The sequence below is a fragment of the Stegostoma tigrinum genome, chromosome 11 (assembly GCF_030684315.1).
Source record: "Stegostoma tigrinum isolate sSteTig4 chromosome 11, sSteTig4.hap1, whole genome shotgun sequence".
NCBI classification, from domain to species: Eukaryota; Metazoa; Chordata; class Chondrichthyes; order Orectolobiformes; family Stegostomatidae; genus Stegostoma; species Stegostoma tigrinum.
The window spans coordinates 47,896,149-47,922,170 of NC_081364.1; the positions used below are offsets into that span (position 1 = coordinate 47,896,149).

Genomic DNA, 26,022 nt, shown 5'->3' on the forward strand with positions numbered 1-26,022 from the left:
TTAAGCTTGTCCTTTTAATAGTGTTTGTCTCCACCTTATTTTCTCAATAGCCCTGTTTGAATCTTGCCCTTGGTTTCTCAGCCTATCACTATTTCTTATTCCCCTTTCTATCTTTTGTTTTGTCCTTGCTGCCTTCTTCTCTGACTCTTTACATAGGTTCCTATCTCCCTGGCATATTAGTTTGAAACCTCCCCAACTGCTCAACTAAACACTTCCCCCTAGGACATCAGACTCAGTACTGCCCAGGTGTAATCCATCCAATTTGTACAGGCCCCACCTCCCCTAGAACCAGTGGCCCAGGAATCCTGAAACCCTCCCCCTGACACCATCTTTGCAGCCATGTATTCATTTCATATATCCTGTCTTTTCTACCCTGACTAGTACATGGCACCGGTAGTAATCCTGAGATCACTGTCTTTGAGGTCCAATTTCTTAACTTACTTCCTGGCTCCCAGTATTCTGCCTTTAGGATTTCATCCTTTTTTTTAACCCATGTGACTGGCTGCTCCTGCTTCCCCCTGAAAGGTCATTCACCTCAATAGTATCCAAAACGGTTTATCTGTTTTGCAGGGGAATGGCCACAGGAGACTCCTGCACTACCACCTAGCTCTGTTGCTCTCTCTGGTGGTCACCCATTCCCTTCATGCCTGCAGAGTCAGAGCCTGTGGTGTGACCACCTCTCTGTATTTACTATCCACGATGCTGTCTGCCTCGTGGAGGCTCCACATTGTCTCCAGTCACCACTTCAGCTCTGAAACTCGAGCTTCCAGGAGCTATAACTGGAGACCTCTTGCAAAGATGCTAACCTGCGGGGCTGGAACTGTCCCCAGTCTGCCACATGGAGCAAGATGAATAAACTGTCCCTTGGCAACACTTATTCCTCAAAGATAACAAGGTGCAGGGCTGGATGAACACAGCAGGCCAAGCAGCATCAGAGGAGCCGGAAGGCCAATGCTTCGGGCCTAGACCCTTGGTAGTGGTGACTGTGCTAACGCAAATCTTCGCTCCAACTGCCATCAGCGTTGCTGCCGTCTTTTGGACGTCCAAAGCAAGCAAAAAGCACCTCATCAGGTTGGTTGTCACCCCCCTCCTCTCCCTCATTCTTGGCACCTTGCACAATTGCAGCTTATTTAAACTTTGTGTGGGAAAAACAGTTGGCAGTTGTAGCTTCCATCACCATCATCCATACCTCCTTCAAAGTGAACATACCTCTAGGACATCCTCTCTGATGAAGGTAATAAAATGTGAGGCTGGATGAACACAGCAGGCCAAGCAGCATCTCAGGAGCACAAAAGCTGACGTTTCGGGCCTAGACCCTTCATCAGAGAGGGGGATGGGGGGAGGGAACTGGAATAAATAGGGAGAGAGGGGGAGGCGGACCGAAGATGGAGAGTAAAGAAGATAGGTGGAGAGGGTGTAGGTGGGGAGGTAGGGAGGGGATAGGTCAGTCCAGGGAAGACGGACAGGTCAAGGAGGTGGGATGAGGTTAGTAGGTAGCTGGGGGTGCGGCTTGGGGTGGGAGGAAGGGATGGGTGAGAGGAAGAACCGGTTAGGGAGGCAGAGACAGGTTGGACTGGTTTTGGGATGCAGTGGGTGGGGGGGAAGAGCTGGGCTGGTTGTGTGGTGCAGTGGGGGGAGGGGATGAACTGGGCTGGTTTAGGGATGCAGTGGGGGAAGGGGAGATTTTGAAACTGGTGAAGTCCACATTGATACCATATGGCTGCAGGGTTCCCAGGCGGAATATGAGTTGCTGTTCCTGCAACCTTCGGGTGGCATCATTGTGGCAGTGCAGGAGGCCCATGATGGACATGTCATCAAGAGAATGGGAGGGGGAGTGGAAATGGTTTGCGACTGGGAGGTGCAGTTGTTTGTTGCGAACTGAGCGGAGGTGTTCTGCAAAGCGGTCCCTAAGCCTCCGCTTGGTTTCCCCAATGTAGAGAAAGCCGCACCGGGTACAGTGGATGCAGTATACCACATTGGCAGATGTGCAGGTGAACCTCTGCTTAATGTGGAATGTCATCTTGGGGCCTGGGATGGGGGTGAGGGAGGTGGTGTGGGGACAAGTGTAGCATTTCCTGCGGTTGCAGGGGAAGGTGCCGGGTGTGGTGGGGTTGGAGGGCAGTGTGGAGCGAACAAGGGAGTCACGGAGAGAGTGGTCTCTCCGGAAAGCAGACAGGGGTGGGGATGGAAAAATGTCTTGGGTGGTGGGGTCGGATTGTAAATGGCGGAAGTGTCGGAGGATAATGCGTTGTATCCGGAGGTTGGTAGGGTGGTGTGTGAGAACGAGGGGGATCCTCTTGGGGCGGTTGTGGCGGGGGCGGGGTGTGAGGGATGTGTCGCGGGAAATGCGGGAGACGCGGTCAAGGGCGTTCTCAATCACCGTGGGGGGGAAGTTGCGGTCCTTAAAGAACTTGGACATCTGGGATGTGCGGGAGTGGAATGTCTTATCGTGGGAGCAGATGCGGCGGAGGCGGAGGAATTGGGAATAGGGGATGGAATTTTTGCAGGAGGGTGGGTGGGAGGAGGTGTATTCTAGGTAGCTGTGGGAGTCGGTGGGCTTGAAATGGACATCAGTTACAAGCTGGTTGCCTGAGATGGAGACTGAGAGGTCCAGGAAGGTGAGGGATGTGCTGGAGATGGCCCAGGTGAACTGAAGGTTGGGGTGGAAGGTGTTGGTGAAGTGGATGAACTGTACGAGCTGCTTGGCCTGCTGTGTTCATCCAGCCTCACATTTTATTATCTTGGAATCTCCAGCATCTGCAGTTCCCATTCTCTCTGATGAAGGGTCTAGGCCCGAAACGTCAGCTTTTGTGCTCCTGAGATGCTGCTTGGCCTGCTGTGTTCATCCAGCCTCACATTTTATTATCTTGGAATCTCCAGCATCTGCAGTTCCCATTATCTCTGATACCTCTAGGACAGTTGAGTTGTACTCTGCTTCTTTATTAGTGGCCTTGACCGTGGAACTCACCTGCCATCAGTAGTTGATTTTTAGTTCCTAATCACCCTCTAATCAATTGGCTGGAGCTTGGCACTGATTTTGGGGTGCAAAAACATCAGCTCGATGCCTTTTATGCAAATGACATCAGGGTGTGCTGGCAGGTGTCTAATATTCTTTTTCTTCAATTAATATATTTTATCCACTTTATTGATCCATGCCTCGCAAATTCTGGCAGGCCTTGTTAACATCATTCTGAGTGGGTAGTAGTAGCATCTTGGCATTTGTAAAGCAAGTAGTTTATTGGACTTTCCTATGGCAAGGAAGTGGCAGCCTTTCAATGTTAGTACAGCTCAAGCAGTGACACAGTTCTTGCTTTGGTTTGCATTTTAACATTAAACAACAATCTTGTAAAAGATGGTGAAACAGTCCAGTTCAACCACATTGAAAATATCCCTGGCACATACTCATTCAGGACATCATCTGTCATTGTTGCAGTACCTGCCATGTACTTATTATTTCACATGTAATTATTATATGTCTTGTAGTGCAACAATTCAGCCATACATCACTGCAGGTAAAGTCCTTATGTCTCAGCCTCTGCCATGACTGAGAACATTTGCCCATCAAGCTGCATTGAACTAAGAAAGCAGAGCTTTTTTGACATTGGTATAGGCAGTAGTCCTCAACCTCTTCCTCACTGGACAGAATACCTGCTTTTTCAACTGTTCCAATATTTTGCCTCATATTTCAAAATGGTTAACAAGCCTAGTGGTGGAAACTCCCACTATTTGATCTATGGATTTCCACTTGGTGTATCAGCTTCACTTTGTCTGCAACTGAAAGTGCTTTTAAATTTCTCATAGGTTTAGCTATATTTGCAGGGTTTCACAGAGAGATCTCAAATGTCAAAGTAATAGTTGCCTTTGACTTTGCACCTTCACTTGGCCTCATTCAGAAAGTTTATGAGAATTAGCTAATCTAGAGTTTTCAATCAGTTTTGATTTATGACAGGTGTCTTTCTGTTGGATCTTCTATTCTGCCAGTAGGAATGGCTGATTTCTTTGACACAGTGAGAGTTTTGAGTTTTCTGGTTTTGATTCATCATGATTTTAACTGCAGAATATAAATCTAAAAACACACAACAGGTCTTGCAGCATTCATGGAGTGAGAAAAACAGAGTCAATGTCTTGAACCAAGAAATACTTTTATTTAGAACTGAAGGAATGTAGAAATTTGAATACCATTGAAAGGAATTAGAGAGAGGTAGATGGTAGAAGATTGGTGAAATGGCAGTGCAATCCAAAGGCCCATATCCAAAGACTCATATCCTATCATGGCAGATGTTGAAATTTAATGTAGAAAATCTGTCATTGAAGACTAATTTCAGTAATGGTGACTATAAAACGATCATCGGTTGTTCTAAAGAGGGTCTAGGCCTACCTGCTCCTCTGATGCTGCTTCGCCTGTTGTGTTCATCTAGGTCTACATCTTGTTATCTCAGTCTGCTTTACTAATGTCTTTCAAGGAAGAAAATCCACCAGATTTCTCTGTTCGTAATCCGTTCAGTCAGTGCATGTGACATAATGTTTTGAATTTTGTCTACACAAGGTCCTACAGCTTAATGGCTGTGCCAATTACGCATTCTGTATCATGCAATGTTTCTTTATATTATCTATGTTTTTCTCACCACCAATACTGCTAGATTTGCTGAGTACTCTATTTTTAGCCCTTTGGTTTTATTTCAGATTCCCATCATTTACATTATATTGCTTTTATTTTTTCATCAGTTTCATTCCTGGGATGATGAAATTGTTGTATAAAGGCAGAACGAGTAGGCCATATCAATATTCCATGAAGCTTAGACAGTGAAAGATGATCTGATTGAAACAAGCAGATTTTTACAGAGTGTAACAGAGTGGATATTATTGGTGTTTCCCTGGACTGGTGAATCTCAAACCCAACGTCAGAGTCTCAGAATTATCTCAGATCATTTAGCGCTGAGATGAGGAGAAATATCTGTAACCAAAAGCTTGTGAAGTTTTTGCAATTCTTTACCACAGAGAGCTGAGTACACTCCATTATTGATTACAATCAAACCAGATCAAACAGTGTTTCTATACTAAGGCATATGGTGATAATATGGGAAAGTGTGTCATTTTAATTGGCAAAATAGTCTCAAAGACCAAACGGTATACGCTAGCTTTGAGTGTTGCTGAATTTTTCCTTTATTGATACATAGTGATTTTATATTTTTAAAAATTCCAGTCTTTAGATACAGATGTGATTCGAACATTTGCATCATGTTTCATTTTAGCTGTAATCCACTAGAGGCCTTAAATTCTAGAATGATTAAGGGAATAGAATCTAGGAGCATAGCAGTATTGGTATCACATGCTATGACAAATGCATATTAATGAGTAACATTGTTTACTTGGTAATTAATAATTCATGTAATTCTCATTGTGAAAAATTTGAACAGGAAATTCAATGTAATTAGAGATAACAAGGTGTAGAGTTGGATGAACACAGCAGGCCAAGCAGCATCAGAGGAGCAGGAAAGCTGACGTTTCAGGTCAGAAATTTCTGAAGAAGGGTCTCGACCTGAAACGTCAGCTTTCCTGCTCCTCTGATGCTGCTTGGCCTGCTGTGTTCATCCAGCTCTGCACCTTGTTATCCTAGATTCTCCAGCATCGGCAGTTCCTACCAACTCATTTCACTGAAATTGTTGATTTTTGCCTGATTATATTTCTGATTAGTTATCGCTGACCTCATTGTTCAGTTTTTCAGGAATAATTATGGTTGGATAGGTTAAGGAAAGCACATGGCGATTGTTTTGGCTCTTAATATATTCCAATCAAATTCACATTTTGCTTTGAAACCTGTCTATCTCCTTCAGAATATTTGAGGTCCTGCAGTGACACTTATCAGACACTTCGAATCATTGAGTGGTTTTGTCAAATGTTATTTTTAGGTTGAGGGAACTGAGAGGTAGCTTATTATTCTAATGTAATGACATTGACTTGCTGACATCACTATCTGCTTTAGCATTTAGGACATGCATATAATGCAGAGCCAAGCACTTTGATTCAATTGCTCAGTTCACAGCTATTAATAATGACATATTTATTCCTTTAAAATTTATATTTAAAAGTTCATGTAAAGTAAAATAAATATTTATTTAATGTCCAATAGGAGTTATGCATTTAGCCCAAAGAATTGGAGTTAGCCCTGGTTTTGTTTGACATCCAGAGGTGCACAAATTCAGAAACAAAGCACAAACTCTCGATGACCTGTAACAAAGTAGTATATTCTGTGTTCTGTTTAAGCAGAGATTCAGGTGTATGTGTACACAGCTGGTCTTTACTATCTAGATTTCCTTTCAAAAACAGATCGTACAAGCTTATTTGTCTCAAAAATGTCATAAACAATTGGTCCTTAATCTACATAGGTTACTATGTGTGTGTGTCTCATAGCCTTACAGATGGGTATGAACAGAGTGGTTATCATAAGGCAGCCTGCTACTTAAAATGCCTGGTGAGGGGGAGTGAACTGTGAAAACTAAAAAAATTATAGAAAATATGCCATTTTGACTGCTGTTCTGGCTGCTAAAGAGGTGGAATTAGTTCCTTCTACATTTCCACTTCCACTTTATCAGTATAATCAATATGAGTTAATGCATTTAGTACAAATGGGCTTAAAGTTTGGGCAGTCATTTATGGGAAAATATTTGCTACATTTTAAATAGGGAGCTGAAAGATGCATTCATACCGAAAATAGATTACCGTTCAAAATTGGCTACACAAAAAGAGAAATCAGGTTTCATGAATGGGAGAGAGGTGCAAATTGATGCTTAGGGTAAGGAATTGCAAATCTCCTACTCCCCATCATTAATCTATGCTGAAAGAATGGCTACTTTGATCCACTGGCTACATGGTCACTGGAATATCATTCATTATGACAGTTTTTCATAATTTTTGCTCTACTTAACCAATCCTCTTTTAGCTCTTCACATCTTTGTTTATATCATTTTGAGTTTCTCATGATGGTTTCTATTTGCTACCTGTCATCATTTCTGCCCCTTCACAATTCTCTAATCCTAACATCACATTTCACAGGTCATTGTGTGTGTATTGGAAGCATCAAAGCAGGAAGAGTCCTTGAGCCTGTTGCACCATTCAGTAAGCTCATTGTTGATCTGTAACTTAACTCCATTTGCCTATATTTGACCAAGATTCCTTTACAAAATGAATCAACCCAAGATTCAAAATTAACAAGTGATTGAGCACTAGTTGCTGTTTGACGAAGGCGTTCCCAAACTTATACTAATCCTTGTGTATAAACCTGTACAACTGTGTATAATTTGACTACTGAAAGGTCCAGCTCTACATTTTAGACTAGGCTTCCTAGTCTTGTATTACTGAAATTCCCAAATTATCTTTTCACTTACCTAGTCTTTGCCATAATATCTTGAAAACATCAATCAAATCAGCCCTTAAATTCCTTCATGCCAAAGCATATGATCCTAGTTTGTCTATTCTCTCAATTTGATTGAGCCTCAGCATACAGATATTGTTCTGGTAAATTTATGCTGTAGGTCCTCCAGCCATAGCATATCCTTTCTAAAAAGTGAGTCAGAACAACTCACAGTACTCCAGGAGTGCCCTAACTAACACCAGGTGTTAAGGACTTAAGTTCTGCAACTTCCTCCACGTATTTTTATAATGCCTTCCACAAAATCTGAAAATCATTCTGTAATTAATTTCTTTCATTGATGAGAACTTTCCTCAGCTAGTCTTCTGTAAGCTTAAATGAAGATCTTTGTTCTCTTTCTGGAGAGATTGCTTTCAGCCGTAAGATCATCACTTGTGGATTGGAACAGAATGTTTTCCTCAGCGAATAATTCACAGCATCTTTGAGTTATGAAAATTTTATTAAAAGGGACTTCTTCTCCCACCAAGTTATCTTTGTGCATGAAGTGTGAAAGCTATCTGGCTGACTCCTGCACAGGATTTGTGGAATTCTGGTGAAAGCTTTTTCAGTTATGAGTTCCAGTTTTTCTGTAAAGATTTTCTTGTTGACTGTTAACAACACTGCCTGTTCGTGAAGCAGTCGTGTTCATTCTATAGCTTTACTGTTGTGTTGAACTGCTGCCGACTGTTGGTTGACGTTGGAGCACAAGAGTTGGAGGTCATTATTTTCCTTTGCCATTTCTCGTAGTTGCAGCAACTGTTCGATTTTCATAAGAAACAATTCCTTTTCAGACTTTGTAGCTTGATAATGCTGTGTGACTACTAATAGCATTCTCTTTTAAATAAGTGGACACTTCTCTAACTCTTGCTTACTGTTAACTTGGTCAAATCCATTTGAAGCTCAAAATTGCTTTTCTAGAGTATGCCTCAGATACAGGAACTCTGTAGTTGATCTTTATTGAAAGACACCTTGACTGTTTCAGTGGCTCAGTGATGAAACTCACTTGCAGACTTCAGCTATTTTTATGTAAACCAATTCAGGGCTAACGTAAGAACAGAATTGAAGGTAGAATTGGAGCTGAGGTGAGAAACGGAATCAGAGCCAAAACTGAATGGGAGGAGCTTCTGAAGACCCCAGTGTTCGCAATAGACATTAGGAGCTTTAAATGTAAGAATGCAAGAAAGGCATGGAAGTTGGGGGAAGAGGAGCTTCAGGACTGAGAGCAAGCCTGAAAACAGTAAAGTTCATGTGCACAAAACAGGGAGTCTGTGGCAAATAATGTAAAAGTGCAACATGTCAAATTAATACCTCAACATTTGTTGTACCTTAAAGCTAAACAACCTTAAGAGAGCTGACTTTAAGTGTGGACTTCCTGTGCTTAACATTTGTTTGTTACAAACCAGGAACTAATTCCCTTCCATTTTCATGCATAAGTATTAAAAAAAACTTTTATGCTGAAAAGATTATATTTGAACCCAAAGCAGGCACGAGGTAATATCGTTCCTTAACATCACCGGTTATACTAGAGTCACCCAAACCTTTGCCATTCGGGGGTTTGGCTTTCAATTTTTCTCTCACTCAGATGGCCCGAGAGCAAATTTCTAATGGATGAGATTTGTCACAACAGTAAACATGAGTTTCAATTTTAAACAGAATCTATTAAAATCAGAAAAAGTTCGTTAAATTAATAATAAATGATATTACTATCTAAGAAGTACCAAGAAGCAGAGCTAACTCATAAAAACTTTTTGTTTTGCCTCTTCAGTTAAGAAGCAGAATTAATGAGCAAAGAGCTTGCCCTCGAATCTCATCCATCTGAAATTTGCTTTCCAGCCCACTGAGTGAGAAAAAAATTGAAAGGTAGACCCCCCGATGCAAAAGGTTAGACCATGCTGTTATACACCAATGGTAAGTTATGGAAATATGCTATTAGTGTTTGCTTTGGCTTTCAAACAGATTCTTTTAGCAGAAAGGCATTTTTTTTGTGAGCTACCTTTTTGTTTCGACTTTACAGTTATGAAGCAGAGCAAATGTGAGAAGAGAGCTAGGCCTTAAATCCTGATCTTTAGGTTGGGGGGTGGGGGGGGTGGCGGCGGCGAGGTGAGGTTTTGGCCAAGCTCAGGAGTGGGATTTAACTAACACTGACACTGAGATTGTCTCCTGTGGATCACGTTCTGAGCTAGTTCAATGTAATTCACTCAGCAGTGAGTTGTGTTTTATTATGAGTGTTCCACCTGACCCAGCCTGCTTTGTAGAGGCAGGAGGAGGAGGGAAAGGGTGGCATACGCCAGCTCAATCTTACACACCGTGCTAAAATAACGCACATGCCTATTCAGCCACTCGCACATTCATTCACTGATACCCATGCATGCACTAACACATCCAGCAACACACCACACCCACTCATCACTGAGACATCTATTCACCCACTCACCTTTTCATCCAACCTCCCTGACACCCTTTCACTCACACCCAGCCACATACCAATTCACTCGCTTCACTGACACTTACCCACAGATCTGGTTATTCACCACACCTACCCATTCACCCCATTCCCAACCCCAAAACCATCCAACACCCATTTGCTCATATTCACCATTCACACACCCATCCATTGGTTACACACACCCACCTATACATCCACCCAGCCAACCACTGATTCGCCCATTTATTCACTCCAACTCTCTCAACCCATTTGCTCAATCACATTCATTCACCTGCAGAGGCTGAGGACCTTTAGAGATGATTATCACTGAAAAATTGTAATGGACAGTTTTAATGATACAATCATGTGTTTACCCCTGCTCTACCTCGCACGCCGTCTGCACAGGGCAGTACTGTTGCTGCCGGCACCACTCCTTGTGACTTCACTGTTTCGTCCACCTCCCAACCGTGGACGATTGACTATCATGCCCCCATCCCATGCACACATACCCAGACAACTGTCCAATTCTCATTCCTTCCACACCCAGCCAGCAGCTTGCCTATCGTTCCCACCACAGAAATGAGGATAGTAGATGGATTTTCATCCTGCCACCAGGCAGCAGCCCAAGTCTTACTGCCGCAGCCCTAGATGCTGATCTGACTCTCATTCTCGACCTCACCCCTCCCAGGTGATGGCTGTACTCTCGATTGTCTTCGCCCCATAACGTTTCCAGTCTCTGTTTTGTTGTATCACTGCATCTCTCCAGACGTAAGTTTGACAAAAACCACTCACATTGCAATATTTGCTGCTCCTCCACTCACATGTTGTTTCCTTCCTAGTGCAAGAGAGAACTGGCTCCTGATTGGAGGAGCAGTGTCTTGCAAAATCTTCCAATCACATTTACCAGTTACATTTCCAGTTGGTGGACCCAAGGTTGGACCTTTTGTTGGCAAATGTTGGGCCGTGGGTCACCTGTTAAACAAGCCTAAGTTAAACCTTCAATTCATCAAAAAAGCTTTTGAAAAGTCAATAACAGTATTGTTTAGTATGGTACTTAGCTTATTGTTCAATGAACAGGGGTACCTTTCTTCAGTAAGGGGCATGTAATATTTTTTCTTTAATTACACATTTAAAATTTGAATCAATATATGTAGTTTGTTGGTGACAGCAGTGAATGCATGGCAATTTACCCAACTTCCTTCAATAGTCTCCACCATTTAGAAGGATAAGGGAAGCAGGTGCATGGAAACACACAGGTTCCCCTGCAAACCACATGTCATCCTGACTTAGAAGTAAATTGTTCCTTCACTGTTGCTAAATCATAAACACAAAATTCCGTTTCTGGCAGCACCTTGGGTGTACCTACATCATTTCAGCTGCAACAGTTCATAAGGGCAGATCGTCACCAGCTTCTCAAGAGCATTGGAAGATGCGGTTGACAATTTGCATATTCTCCATATTGATAAACATAGAAAGATTAAGTTACAAAAATAAACTCCCAAAGAATAATTTCTTCAAATGCATGATTTAATGTTCCTAAGACTGGCAGCACTCCAACATTTTACAAATAAGTATTGAGAGGATGCTCTAAGCTGTTCTCCATTCCTGTACACTTTCTTTATTCATTTTCAACATTAGTTTTTGGGAATTCAGTAAAATAGTATTAGGAGCTGGTTGCTTGTTGAAGGAGAAAAATAGTGTAGCAGCCAGATGCTTATTTATGGAGAGGAAGCTCTGTAAAATTTGTCTGCATCCTATACACTGTGCATTTTCTTACTTCTCCAAGTAGTTTTGAGTCACGCATGTTCTCCCACTACCCCAGTAGTGCCTGATACGCTGCCAGGAAACCAGCTGGATGGTACTACCTTGGCAACATTCTACAGCCCAGCTTTGAGATTGCCAACTATGTGCTGAGCAACAGTAATCTTATGACATCCAAGCTAAAATCACTTGGTAAAAATCTTACAGGAGTGCAAATTTATACAAGCATTCACTTGGGAAGAGCATTATGAGTTAAACGTTTGGCGAAAATATTTTTGATAGAAATGATACCATCCATTAAAATTGAATTTTTATGCATTATGGCTTTGGGTGTATTGTGATTCTGTCATTGTCACAGAGTTGGCATGAACAGATAGTTTCTATTATCAATGATGGTTGGATAGCCAATAGAAAGGAATGTGAACGGGGAGAGGTGGGGATGGGATGATTCAAAACTTTTACTTCTTAAAGGTTGTGAGGTTACCCACCTCAACCCGCCTCCATTGCAGCACATTCCAGATCCCCAGCCGCCCTCTGAGTGAGAGATAGTAGGAACTGCAGATGCTGGAGAATCCAAGATAACAATGTGTAGAGCTGGATGAACACAGCAGGCAGAGCAGGAAAGGTAAGCAGCATCACTGGAGCAGGACCCACCTCTTCCTCCGGTACATTGATGACTGTATCGGCGCCGCCTCTTGCTCCCCAGAGGAGCTCGAACAGTTCATCCACTTCACCAACACCTTCCACCCCAACCTTCAGTTCACCTGGGCCATCTCCAGCACATCCCTCACCTTCCTGGACCTCTCAGTCTCCATCTCAGGCAACCAGCTTGTAACTGATGTCCATTTCAAGCCCACCGACTCCCACAGCTACCTAGAATACACCTCCTCCCACCCACCCTCCTGCAAAAATTCCATCCCCTATTCCCAATTCCTCCGCCTCCGCCGCATCTGCTCCCACGATAAGACATTCCACTCCCGCACATCCCAGATGTCCAAGTTCTTTAAGGACCGCAACTTTCCCCCCACGGTGATTGAGAACGCCCTTGACCGCGTCTCCCGCATCTCCCGCGACACATCCCTCACACCCCGCCCCCGCCACAACCGCCCCAAGAGGATCCCCCTCGTTCTCACACACCACCCTACCAACCTCCGGATACAACGCATTATCCTCCGACACTTCCGCCATTTACAATCCGACCCCACCACCCAAGACATTTTTCCATCCCCTCCCCTATCTGCTTTCCGGAGAGACCACTCTCTCCGTGACTCCCTTGTTCGCTCCACACTGCCCTCCAACCCCACCATACCCGGCACCTTCCCCTGCAACCGCAGGAAATGCTACACTTGTCCCCACACCTCCTCCCTCACCCCCATCCCAGGCCCCAAGATGACATTCCACATTAAGCAGAGGTTCACCTGCACATCTGCCAATGTGGTATACTGCATCCACTGTACCCGTTGCGGCTTCCTCTACATTGGGGAAACCAAGCAGAGGCTTGGGGACCGCTTTGCAGAACACCTCCGCTCAGTTCGTAACAAACAACTGCACCTCCCAGTCGCATACCATTTCCACTCCCCCTCCCATTCTCTTGATGACATGTCCATCATGGGCCTCCTGCACTGCCACAATGATGCCACCCGAAGGTTGCAGGAACAGCAACTCATATTCCGCCTGGGAACCCTGCAGCCATATGGTATCAATGTGGACTTCACCAGTTTCAAAATCTCCCCTTCCCCCACTGCATCCCTAAACCAGCCCAGTTCATCCCCTCCCCCCACTGCACCACACAACCAGCCCAGCTCTTCCCCCCCACCCACTGCATCCCAAAACCAGTCCAACCTGTCTCTGCCTCCCTAACCGGTTCTTCCTCTCACCCATCCCTTCCTCCCACCCCAAGCCGCACCCCCAGCTACCTACTAACCTCATCCCACCTCCTTGACCTGTCCGTCTTCCCTGGACTGACCTATCCCCTCCCTACCTCCCCACCTACACCCTCTCCACCTATCTTCTTTACTCTCCATCTTCGGTCCGCCTCCCCCTCTCTCCCTATTTATTCCAGTTCCCTCCCCCCATCCCCCTCTCTGATGAAGGGTCTAGGCCCGAAACGTCAGCTTTTGTGCTCCTGAGATGCTGCTTGGCCTGCTGTGTTCATCCAGCCTCACATTTTATTATCTTGGAATCTCCAGCATCTGCAGTTCCCATTATCTCTCTCTCAGCATCATAGGAGCATGTTTTCTTCAAATCCCCTCTAAACCTCCTGCATTTCAACTTAAAGTAATGCCCCCCTGTTATTGACCCTTCAACTAAGGTGAACAGGTGCTTTTTGTTCACCCTGTACATGCCTTTTATCACATTGTCCACCTCTATCAAGTTCACCCTCAACCTGCTCTCTTTCTAAAGAAAACAACCTTAGCTTATCCAGCCTATCTTCATAGCTAAAGTGCTCCATTCCAGGCAACATCCTGGTGAATCTGCTCTGTACCCCTCCAGTACAATCACATCCTTCCTGTGGTGCAGAGACCCGCGCAAAGCTATCAAAGATGCCAGGAGGTAGTACCGGACCAGGTGAGGGGCTCAAACCGATCATATGGACACCCACCACCTGTGACAAGGCCTACACAACATAACGAGACACAAAATAAAGCAGAATAGGATAGCGGACAAAAACACATCCTTCCCTGATATGCTGAATGACTTCTATGTTCAGTTCAAGTAAAATGCCAGCAGCATGGAGTCATCCAAAGGAACATGATGGGCCCAGATGGAGATCTCCGCTGTGTACTTAGATCCTGTGCAGACCAGCTACCAGAGGTGTTCATAGGCATCTTGAAACTCTCTCTTCTACAAACCAAGGTCCCCATCTGCGTCGGTAAGACCACAGTCATCCCAAAGAAAGCAGGTGCAACATGCTTTATGACTGTTGCCCAGTCACTCTGACCTCCATAATCATAAAGTGCTTCAAAAGGCTGGTCAAGGCCCACATCAACTCTAGCCTCCTAGCCTGCCTTGATCCCCTGCAATTTGCCATCTGACCAAACAGGTCCACAGTGCGTACCATTTCCTAGCCCTGCACTCATCCCTTGTTCAAATATTTATCCCTGATAAGTACATGAACTGGAAATGTTTGGAGAGATATGGGCCAAACACAGGCAGATGGGACCCGTTTAGTTGGGAACATGGTAGGGGTGGATTAATTGGACCAAAGGGTCTGCTTCCATGCTGTATGACTCTATAAACTCTATCCACCGCTTTCAACATTGACTCCCTTCACCTCTAAAGCAAATATTGACTGTTGTAAAAACCCATCTGGTTCACTAATGTTCTAAGGGTCACTAAAAAGTAGCAGCAGGGTGTACTATCTACAAGATGCACTACAGCAACTCAGGGCTCCTTCAACAACATGTTCAAATCCACGATCTCTACCACTTTGTGGAACGTTGGCTTACCATCACACATCATCCTGACGTTGGAACTGCACCACCTTTCCTTCACTGTCACTGGATCAAATCCTACAACTCCCTTTCTAAAAGCCCAGGTATTCCAAACCTACCTGGATTGCAATGATTCAAGAAGGATCAACACCTCCTTCAAAATGATAAACAGGGATGGACAATAAGTGTTGGCCTACCAGTGATGTCCATATTCCATACATATTTAAGTTAAAAAGCCTCCAACTGTATTCAGGTAGCAGAAGTATTCATTGAACAGAAGATGGCTGTAATGCCTCAGACTGTGTACAGTTATCATCTTGGCCAGTGTGGCTGAGTTGCTGTAGTGCATCTTGTAGATAGTACACGCTGCTGCTACTTTTTCATTGAGGTGGTTTTCACAGAGGTGTCAAAACCAAGTAGGAATAAAATAGTTCTTGTCACCAGTCAGTCAGTTCCTGACAGATATTGGTGGGGATTGGTCTCTATCAAAATGGCAACCGTGAAAGCAAACATTGATTAAGCGGGTAGCATTGATATTTGGTTTTGCATACAGATTACAGACATGCTAATATTGCTAGTATCTTATGCTGCATCCTGAAGAGAGGGAGGAAGTTGAATAACACAGCTTACAGCTGAGAGAGATTGCAGGTCCTGCATAGAAAGGTTTAAAGTTCTGTTGCAGCCTCCCTGGAGATGCACAGCCTTATGCCTCTGTTTCACATAAAACTTAAGGGGGTGGACATAGGGAACCATAGAGCTGAAACAAGAAATGGAAACTAAAGAGACTGAGAGCTATGGCACTTTTGTCCATGTTAAGAAAAAAATGATCAAGCAAGTGGGAACAGCAACTCTCTTGCAGCTTGTACTGTCTCAACAATCTTGTCAAGATTTGATCCATGTGTCTACAAGGCAGAAACTAAGTCTAAGGCCCAGAGCCTGTGAGGCATCCATTCAGGTTCCACCGTAGCTGCAAAAAATTTCTTCAGCACCGACCACAATGCAGAATACAGTTGTTATGAGAACCGACTCCTCTATGTTTTCATCTCAGTTCCAAAACAGAGCGTGAAAAGTTTTGCATTCCCTGGTGAGCTGCTGAACTGTCCTTACTGCCACTTCCTGCTGCTCTTTAATTGTGCTAAGTATTTCCTTCATCTGCAAACCAACAAACTTCTCTAATTCAATTTGTGTGGTAGTTTCTAAATCTCCTTCTGAATTATTTTCTGAAAGATTGGACAGTAACAGATGGAAGGCATTGTAACATACCTGAATGCAATTAATACATGAATGCATTTCTTCTGAAATTCATACGGGGTTGGAAATTGTGGAGGCTTTTTCTGCAAAAGTTCCCAACCTCCAAATATCCTCCTCTCTCATCTCTGGACTGGCCACTTATTTTCTGTTCTTATTTTTCCAGCTTGGCAAGGCAAAGTCTTGTCATGTAAAGTGGGAGAAGAGGGTGCAAATTAGTACTCATCTCCTACAAACAAGAAATCCATGTATTGGAGTTTCTCCTTGTGCAAGTATTGAAAGTGAATAGGAGCAAATTGAGTTAAGATGGGAGTTCTTATGCTTAAACATTTCTAAAATGAGATAATTTTTTGTTTTACATGCATCAAAGCTAGGTTGCAAGAAACTGAATCAACAGCATGTGAAGATGGTATTGGTTACTCTGTCTATCGTCAATATGGAGATGTAGCAAAAACTGTTAACTGTCAAACTCAATTCTCAGACAAAGCAGTTAGTTTTTGATTGGTTGAGGTGTTGACATGGAGATACAGCAGAAACTGGCTGTATAAATGATCCTTTCTTATGAAAATATTGCAATATATCTACAAATTCCTTCTGCCTACATGAAACAGGGATCTGTAAATTAATATATATATCTGCATAGTTTGTAGCACATAGAAGTGCAGCATGCTGTACACTTGACTAATTATTTTAAATTGGTTTCCAGTATAACTCTTAGCGCAGTCGGCATTATTTAATAAATGATTTCCAACAGTAATATCACGTCTAATTGTAGGTGTACAATTCAGAGGGCTGTAAACACAGGTTGTTTGAGAAAGTCAGCTTGCTGCCCTGTGCGAATGATTATTAGAACAGGTTATTTGATATAGCCCTCCAGTTGGGACGTACGGGCCACGTACATGTCACCACCTTGATAATGATGACGGCCAACAGCACCATAAATCATAGAATCTTAGAGTCCCTACAGTGTGGAAACAGGCCCTTTGGCCCAACAGGTCCACACCAACCCTCAGAGCATCCCACCTAGACCCATCCCCCTCGAACCCACCTAATCTACACATTCCTGAACACTATGGGTAATTTAGCATGACCAATTCACCTAACCTGCTCATGTTTGGACTGTGGGAGGAAACCGGAGCAAACCCATACAGACACAAGGGAAATGTACAAACTCCACACAGACAGTCGCACTAGGCTGGAATTGAACCTGAGTCCCTGGCGCTGTGAGGCAGCAGTGCTAACCACTGGTCACTGTGCTGCCCCGAAGTCATGAAATTTAATCATGAACTTAGTGATAGACCAGAGAAAGCAAAGTGCAGAAGTTCTAAGAGAGGCAGGTGGGACTACGTGAGGGGAGCAAACTAAATAAGACAGCTGAATCACATTGGCAGTTCTCAATGAAGTGAGTAAGTGCAGGTAATTGGCCAAAACGAGGGATCCAAGTTGAGGCGGACTATTGGTAATCGTTGACAGGGTCCATAGAGCAGGACAAGGACACCGTGCCCATTTCTTTAGACAGGAGAAAAAGCAATGTAGAAGAGTCCAGTATAGCACTGAGGTGGGACATAAAGGGATGAATCAAAGTCCTTTGCTGAGCAAAGATCATTCCACATTAGAGACCAGAAGGTTAGTGTGTATAATGAATACATGGCACAGGATGAAATTAGAAGAAGGGGTGGAGTAGAGGGCAGGGAGGAAGAAACCAGAGGGGAGGTGTTACCTGTGAGATTTTGGAGCTTGTGTTCCTTAATATCTGAAAGGCAGATGAAATGTTCCTTGTTAAAGTATCGAATGAAATGGAACGGGGTACAGGAAAGCTTTGAGATAGCCTGAAGTGGTCCTGATGGACAGAGAGGTCATCATTGTGCATGTGATGATGTGTGGCGCTGAGCGTAAATCTCTCAGGATGTGGGAGGAATAGCAGTCCGCAGAGTGTGGAAAGTCTCAGAGATGCTTGTACTCTGAGATGGGCACAAAACATGATGGATGGAATTTCAGTTGGCATCCGTGTTGGGTAAGACCGAGCCAGATATGGTCACTAAGAAAGATGATGTGCATGTGAAACACTTTTAGCACATACTTCATCAAACACAATGGGAAAGGTCGAAAGCAATGATGGTGAATGACGTGAAAGACTGAAACAGAAATCCCACTAGAGAGAAGAACTACTTCAGCATCCATATGATTGGTCTCAGGCAGGTGAACAGTTTGTGGGGGTGAATGATATCGTCAGAAAACTTTGGACCTTGGAAGGTAGTGTTCTTTACAGAGAAAAACACCAAAAGCCTGAAGAAAGCTAGTTTATTTTACCTTGCCAGTTGCGGTAAGCTGTGGCTTTTAACCAGCATGTAAATCATTCTGTAAGCAAGTTAAAGTAGCTAGCAAGTTTGAGGAGTAATAAGTCTTGCTAAGCCAAAAGGATCATCTCAGGGAACCCTGTTGAACGGGACCATTGAACTTGCAGTTGTTTCCCTCCACACATAACAGCAATGCTTTTTGTTCATGTGTTTGTGTGTGTGTAGGGAGAGTTTTAGAGGGGGATTACTGTTTTACTAGTAGAGTTATGTCCATGTTCGTAATTAGTTAACTGTAGCTAAAATTGATCTGTTTATAATAAATAATAGTTATATTTAAATACAGAAACCTGATCCATGCTTTCTGTCAACCTAGATCTAAAAAGGCAATAAATCGACAAACTTTGGAGTATTTTTATAAAATATTTAACTTTTGTGATGGCTCTGGGGTGAGTGGGGCTTGATTTCTGGCATGAAACCCCAGTGAAGTAGGATATGACTTCAAGTTGGCAAATAAAGTAGCACCTGTACTGTAAAATATTACATGCTTAATAATTTGTGTGTGAACTGTATATCACTTGGTTATATTCAAACAGTTGTCAGAAATTGGAAGACAGTGAAAGTTATGAACACTTGAACAAAACAGTTCGAAAGGTTTGAACAAAAAACACAAAAATATCATGTTTTTAGCTCTTTATTTTGTTTTATTAGGTAATAAATGGACAGGTTAACTAAATTAAAGTGAAGCTCCACATCTCTGATATATAGCATATCCACCATGTGAACTATCAGGCAGTCTTAGAAGCTTGAGCAGTTGTCGTTACAGATACAATGTCTTCTTCTAATCAACGTACTGTCAGTATAGTGCAAACTGTATATACCTGCGAAGATGTAATAAACCTAAGTGAGTTACCTCTTGTTACCCCTTCTGGGCATATTTGTGGTTCATCCTTCACTAAAGGGTACCTCCACTAGCATAGGGAAAAGGATTGGTGACAGTATTCCTGGGTCTCTAGGCCTGATCATCACTATAAAATGGAGGCAGTGGTACAAATCTGACCCCATTCACAAAGAGACCAGCAGTGAGAAGAATCTGAAGTGAAAGGAACAGAGAAAATTCTACAAAAATAGTGTGAATCATCACTTCAATATATACAACTTTAACTAAGGGGCAGTTTGTCAGTCAGTACCTGAAAAGCATTTAAATGACATCATTTAGCATCGCTCAAGGAATCTGAAATAATGAGTGGCTGCACTCTGAGGTAAAAGTGCTGTCAGACCTAGGAAAAAAAGAGTGGAAAAAGCTAATGTGGTTGACAGATAGTCACACTTAGGCAGTATGGAAGTAGTTTAAAGTTACAATCTGACATGAAGCAGATGACATCAAGCTTCTTCTGTATGGGAAGCCCCTAAGGGAACCGGTAGAAAGCTTACGTGAACGTCAAACTCCTGGGTCGGGAAGCTGAATAAAGGGAGAAAAGGGGCACTTAATATGATGAGCTTTGCTACTGTCATGAACAATGCTACAGCAAGTGCACAGAAAATTCTGTAAAGCCTTAGATTAAAATTTTATTCAAACCAGCAATATCAGGAGCAAAATTAAGAAAAATAAGTCAAAGGTAGAGATAGATTTAAACCACTCACTGAATTGGGTGCAAGAAAAATGTTTTATTAAAAATTGCAATATTTTCAAACCTGAAAAAGCTCAAGATGCTATTTTGTCAGGGAGCAAAAGTACAAATTGCCCCAACAAGAAAAGTGTGTGAACCCTCCATTTTGTTCCAAATGGCAGGAAACAACCTAAGAAGAAGCAAAAAGTTGAGAATCCTCCATTTTGCTTCAGAAAAATGGAAAGATTATACTAATAATACAGGATGAGGTATTTAACTGAATCTACAGGCTTTGAAGTACTTTAAAAATATTAAAAGCTTCATTAGAAGGATACTGCTATAGTACAGAATTGCAAAGCTTGTAAACATCTCTAAAAGTGCAAGTGCAGTATAAAAAAATGGATTTCAGAGGTGGAGACAGTAACGTCAGTAGAGCAAACAGTACATATGGTTTGAAGTGCCATTCAGAGATTTAATAGAGTGCAACAGTGGTAGAGAACTAACAAATACTGCTGAATAAAAAAACTGAAAAAACTTTACAATAATTTAAAACTATTCTTAAGAGCCAGGGAGACAAACTTAGAAATCAGATTTGACATGAAATTGAAATTAAATGTATTAAAGTACTTCTACAGCAGTAAGATTAATCAATACAACAAAAAGAATGGGAGACTTAAAAAAAAAGTTCTCCAGCAGTTGTATGAGCAGAAGGAAACACAGAGAACAGCAGCCAGCAGTAAATCTAGTATTAAAGGATATCGATGAGCAGAATAATTGCCTGTAAAATTTTAAGATATACTTGTTGATTTTTGATGCTCAGAAGTAATAAAGAAATACAAGACAAATACTGTGGTGTTTGTGTCATGGTCAATGAGTTGGAAATTTACTTTATTTGCAATTTAGATCTCCAAGGTCCATTCTTCTAATTCTGCGGACTACCTAGGACGTAAGAAACAAGAAGCCTTCAAGCTTGTTCTGCCATTCAGTAGCATCATGGCTGATCTATGTTTGTGTTTTGAATTTCACATTCACATTGTTATGACCCACTAGACGAGGAGTGATAGAGATAACAAGGTATAGAGCTGGATGAACACAGCAGGCCAAGCAGCATCAGAGGAGCAGGCGAGCTGACGTTTCAGGTCTAGACCCTTCTTCAGAAATGGGGGAGGGAAAGGGATTCTGAAATAATGAGTTATGATTCTCAAGCCCAACTACTCCCACATAAAACTTTAATGATTTAATGAACGTTTGCAAAGTCTCCAACTTACCTAGTTAAGGAATTAGGCTAATGGAAAACACAGAACAGGTCCCCAAGAACTACTGTTTATTACAAATAAATATGTTCGAGTCATAAGTAAACAAAACTATGAGTTATCATATAACTATTAGTTGAAACAATAATTCCCTTTTTAAACTTCTACAATGATACAGACAGAAATTAAAAATGGTTTTATGGCTGGAGGCAAGAAACACCGGGGAAACAATTCAATAGGGCCAGTCCACAGGATTCGCTAACATTGTTTCAGAGATAGTAGGAACTGCAGTTGCTGGAGAATCTGAGATAACAACTTGTAGAGCTGAATGAACACAGCAAGCCAAGCAGCAGCAGAAGAGCAGGAAGGCTGACGTTTCGGGCCTTGACCCTTCTTCAGAAATGGGGGAGGGAAAGGGGGTTCTGAAATAAATAGGATGAGAGGGGGAGATGGATAGAGGAGAAGATAGGTGGAGAGGAGACAGACAGGTCAAACAGGCAGGGATGGAGCCAGTAAAGGTGAGTGTAGGTAGGGAGTGAGGGAGAAGATGGGTCAGTCCCGGGAGGACGGACAGATCAAGTCAGCGGGAAGAGGTTAATAGATAGGAGATAGGGGTGGGGCTTGAGGTGGGAGGAGGGGATAGGTGGGAGGAAGGACAGGTTATGGAGACGGGGACAAGCTGGGCTGGTTTTGGGATGCAGTAGGGGGAGGAGGGATTTTGAAGCTTGTGACATCTGCATTGATACTATTGGGCTGCAGGGTTCCCAAGCGGAATATGAGTTGCAGTTCCTGCAACCTTCGGGTGGCATCATTGTGGCATTGCAGGAGGCCCAGGATTGACATGTTGCCTGAGGAATGGGAGGGGGAGTTGAAATGGTTCACGACTGGGAGGTGCAGTTGTTTAGTGCGAACTGAGCATAGATGTTCTGCAAAGCTGCCCCCAAGCCTCCACTTGGTTTCCACGATGCAGAAGAGTCCACAAGGGGAACAGCAGATGCAGTATACTACATTAGCAGATGTAGTATTATGATCTTAAAGCTCCAAATCAATTCATAAAATAAGTGAGGGTAGATGACTGATATTCTTCACCACAAGGGGTCAGAGACCACTGACATCATGTATGTTATTAATGATTAACAGCACATGGACTTGTTCAGCTTTGAATATTAATTGTTCAGCAGTTAATAACACATATTTCTTGCTTGCTTATCCTGATGCTAGACATCCTCCAATAGAGGAAAAGTTAACAAAAAGTTTTAAAGCAGGAAGTTATCTGTAAGAACAAGGACTACAAAACCATGGATGTCATAGAGCCAGTGTTCGAAGAACATAGAAGATATTTTGATTATTAAACCAAGAGTTAAAATACCATCCAGAGATAATTTCATAGGGATTCCAAGACTGAAGGCTGAAAAAACATCTGAGGCTGCAGAGATTAAATGTGTTGGTGTCTGAAACCTGTTTCTTTAAAAAAGGCTTCACCCTGTGGAAATCTCTTACGTTATGAGTCCAGTATTTATTTTGCACTATCAGTATCGAAGAAGTCACAGATTTCACTGGGCTACAAGAAATGCTCTCCATTCCTGATACCACTAAGAATCCTCATAGAGTAACTACCATCAAGACCGAAGACAACACTCAGTGTATTGCTGAAGAAAAGTAATGCCCGAAACATTGATTGCTCCTTTCCTGCGGATGCTGCCTGACATACTGTGTTCTTCCAGCCTCCTCTTTGTCTACCTTAGATTCCAACATTTGCAGTTTTCTCTAATATTGCTGCTGTAATTGAGCATTGCAGTCCACCTCAGATCATTGCATTTTTTAATCAAACTGGTACTGACACACAACACTCTGCTTCACAGAACAATCAATATCACTGATAAGTGATAATGGGAATTGCAGATGCTGGAGAATCCAAGATAATAAAATGTGAGGCTGGATGAACACAGCAGGCCCAGCAGCATCTCAGGAGCACAAAAGCTGACGTTTTGGGCCTAGACCCTTCATCAGGAGGGTCTAGGCCTGAAACGTCAGCTTTTGTGCTCCTGAGATGCTGCTGGGCCTGCTGTGTTCATCCAGCCTCACATTTTAATATCACTGATAGCATTGGTTTGAAAGAAATCCCACCCAGACCCATCCCCCTATAACCCACCTACCCCTGAACACTGCGGGCAGTTTAGCATGGCCAGTCCACCTAGCCTGCTCTTCTTTGGACTGTGGGAGGAACCTGGACACCCGGAGGAAACCCACGCAGACACGGGGAGAGCGTGCAAATTCCACGCAGGCAGTTACCCGAGGCTGGAACCAAACCCAGGTCCCTAGCATTGTGAGGCTGCAGTGCTAACCACTGAGCCACCGTGCTGCCCCAAAGAACCACTTACCTTAAACAGTGCTACAACAAGCTGATTGGTGCAAGTTACCTTTAAGCAATTGTGAACCAGGTGCTGACTTTATCAGAAGTATAGGTCTTTATTGAAAACCATTTAATACAAATATGCATCCATGACATGCAAGTATGTACCTGGCACAAACGCATCATTGACTTTATCTCTGTCTCTCAACCTGTTGTCAGGTGATTAAAGTTTAGCCTCCCAATTAAATAAAGTATTCCATAAGCCACATTTCCTGCTCTTACGAGCTCCATAAAATCCCGCCCACACTTATCAAACACACTGCATTGTTTTACTTATTCTTATTTTCCTTTTTCCAGTTTTTCATCATGTGGCAATATTCCCAGTGATTTATTGCACACAGTTTTATCACTTATACCACAGAAATATCAAGAGACCCCAAACTAATACCACTGGTGACAGCATCCATGGAAAGAAAGCAAGCTGACATTTTACGTCTAGTTGACTGTTCTTCAGAGTTATGTGAAGTGTGGAGGAGGCAGCATTTATGCAGTAGTGGCGGGGTTGGTGCTAAGGTAAAAGTGCCTGTGTGGGACTACAATACTCGTGATTGTTGACCCCACTGTAGAGATGCCAAGGATCAACTTCAGTGGCTGCCTCCAGTAACAGGACGTAAAGAGATAGATACTCGGTCCATCAGAGGAGCCGTGGAATATGGCATGGACCCCTCATCACCAGCTGTTACCTCCTTAGTCATATCCTGGCATCCTTGATTGGCAGAGAGAAACACCAAATACAGAACAGCTTCACTGCAGACGATCTGGCATCAGTTCCATGGATAATAGCATCCTTTCTGTGCAATCCTTTCCCTGCTCCTGTCTCCACTCTGGGTGATATTGCACATGGTTCTCAGTGAGGTTGGCCACCCTCTCAAAGGAGGAGATCATGTTTTTAAAGCATAATGACACTGAAGCACATGAGGTGAGTAGACCCAACAATCTCATTGAATGACGCTGCAACACTTGAGGAACTCTTGAATGTATCTGTGCCTCAGATTCTCCAGGTTTTGTAATTTCAGACATCTTTGCCATACTGCCGTCCATCCTCTCAGGGGACTGACTACAGTGACTCTGCTTTCCCCATCTTTTGCTATTTTAAAGTAATGAGCTCTTCTCCCTGTGTCTGTCTGTCTAATGATTTGCATGAAAGCTACCTTGGTACAGGCTCCAGTGTGTCAGTCTCCATGAATTCTCAAGAACATTTTAATGGTCTGTCAGCTCTTTCCATTCTGCATTTGGCCCATGGGTGACACAGAAAGGTGTTCATGGATATTAGAACAATCAACAGATGATTTCCTTGCTTAAATTAATGAGATAACAACTTGTGCCTTGATAGCTCATTGCACAGGGTTGCTTAGAGTTGATGAAATCTTTTTATTTTATCTATGTTGGACTCTTATTTCTCTGTCTCTAATATCAAGATGGCTTGTCTCATTGCATAGTGACACAAATTGGGGACCTCAGTGATAAATGTACCCTCTCCCTAGCATTATCCTCTTAGACGCCAGTCAGACACAAGGTGACAATCTTCATACATGACTGTCTAATAGTGCTAAGATTATGAACAATGCTTATAGTCATCAATACTGCTGTGCTTTTTTCCTCCTATGGTCAGAAAACCTCGTGTTCTCAGGATTCTCTTCTATATACTGGTGGCTGCTGATCAGGACAAATACCAACCTGTATCTGACTTTGGACCTAGCCAAGCAGCCAATTAAAGCATGTCCTACAATGGAAGCATTTCTTCCTCACTTCTCATATGCTTCTGATCTTGAGGGCCTTCTCCAGTCACTCCTTCTGGACTGTTTTGCGGGTTTTCTTGTACCACAAGCAGGAAAGTGAATACTTGGAGTTAGCAAGAACTGCGGGTGCTGGCGTCGGAGTCAATACAGTGTGGAGCTGGAGGAATACTGCAGGTCAGGCAGCATTGGAGGAGCAGAAAAGTCGATGTTTCGGGTCGGGCCCCTTCAGGGCTAAATATTTCTAGGTGAAGTCATCTCCACCAATAGCACATCATGTTCTAATAAAGTCACCAGATCTGAAATGTGATTCTGCTTCCCTCCCGTAGGTACTGCCAGAGCTCCTGAGTTTCTCCACCAATTTCTGTTTTTGTTTCAAATCTACAGAATCCTCAGTTCTTTGTTTAATTTAACATGCCTTTTTGATTTATTTTTCTTAG

At 43.0% G+C, this 26,022-nt stretch overlaps 1 protein-coding gene across 13 annotated transcripts in view; it reads left to right on the top strand.

The window, feature by feature from the left end:
* The window catches only part of prickle2b (prickle homolog 2b), a 301,893-nt gene that overhangs the window by 224,623 nt on the left and 51,248 nt on the right, over positions 1–26,022 (top strand). Inside the window, exon 1 of one of the 13 annotated variants that reach the window (XM_048547914.2) lies at positions 9,242–9,316. The exons of the other annotated variants lie outside the window; for them this stretch is intronic. The gene's annotated coding sequence lies outside the window, so the exon portion shown is untranslated. Of the gene's footprint in view, positions 1–9,241; positions 9,317–26,022 lie in introns of those variants that run through there. 13 annotated transcript variants of the gene reach the window in all.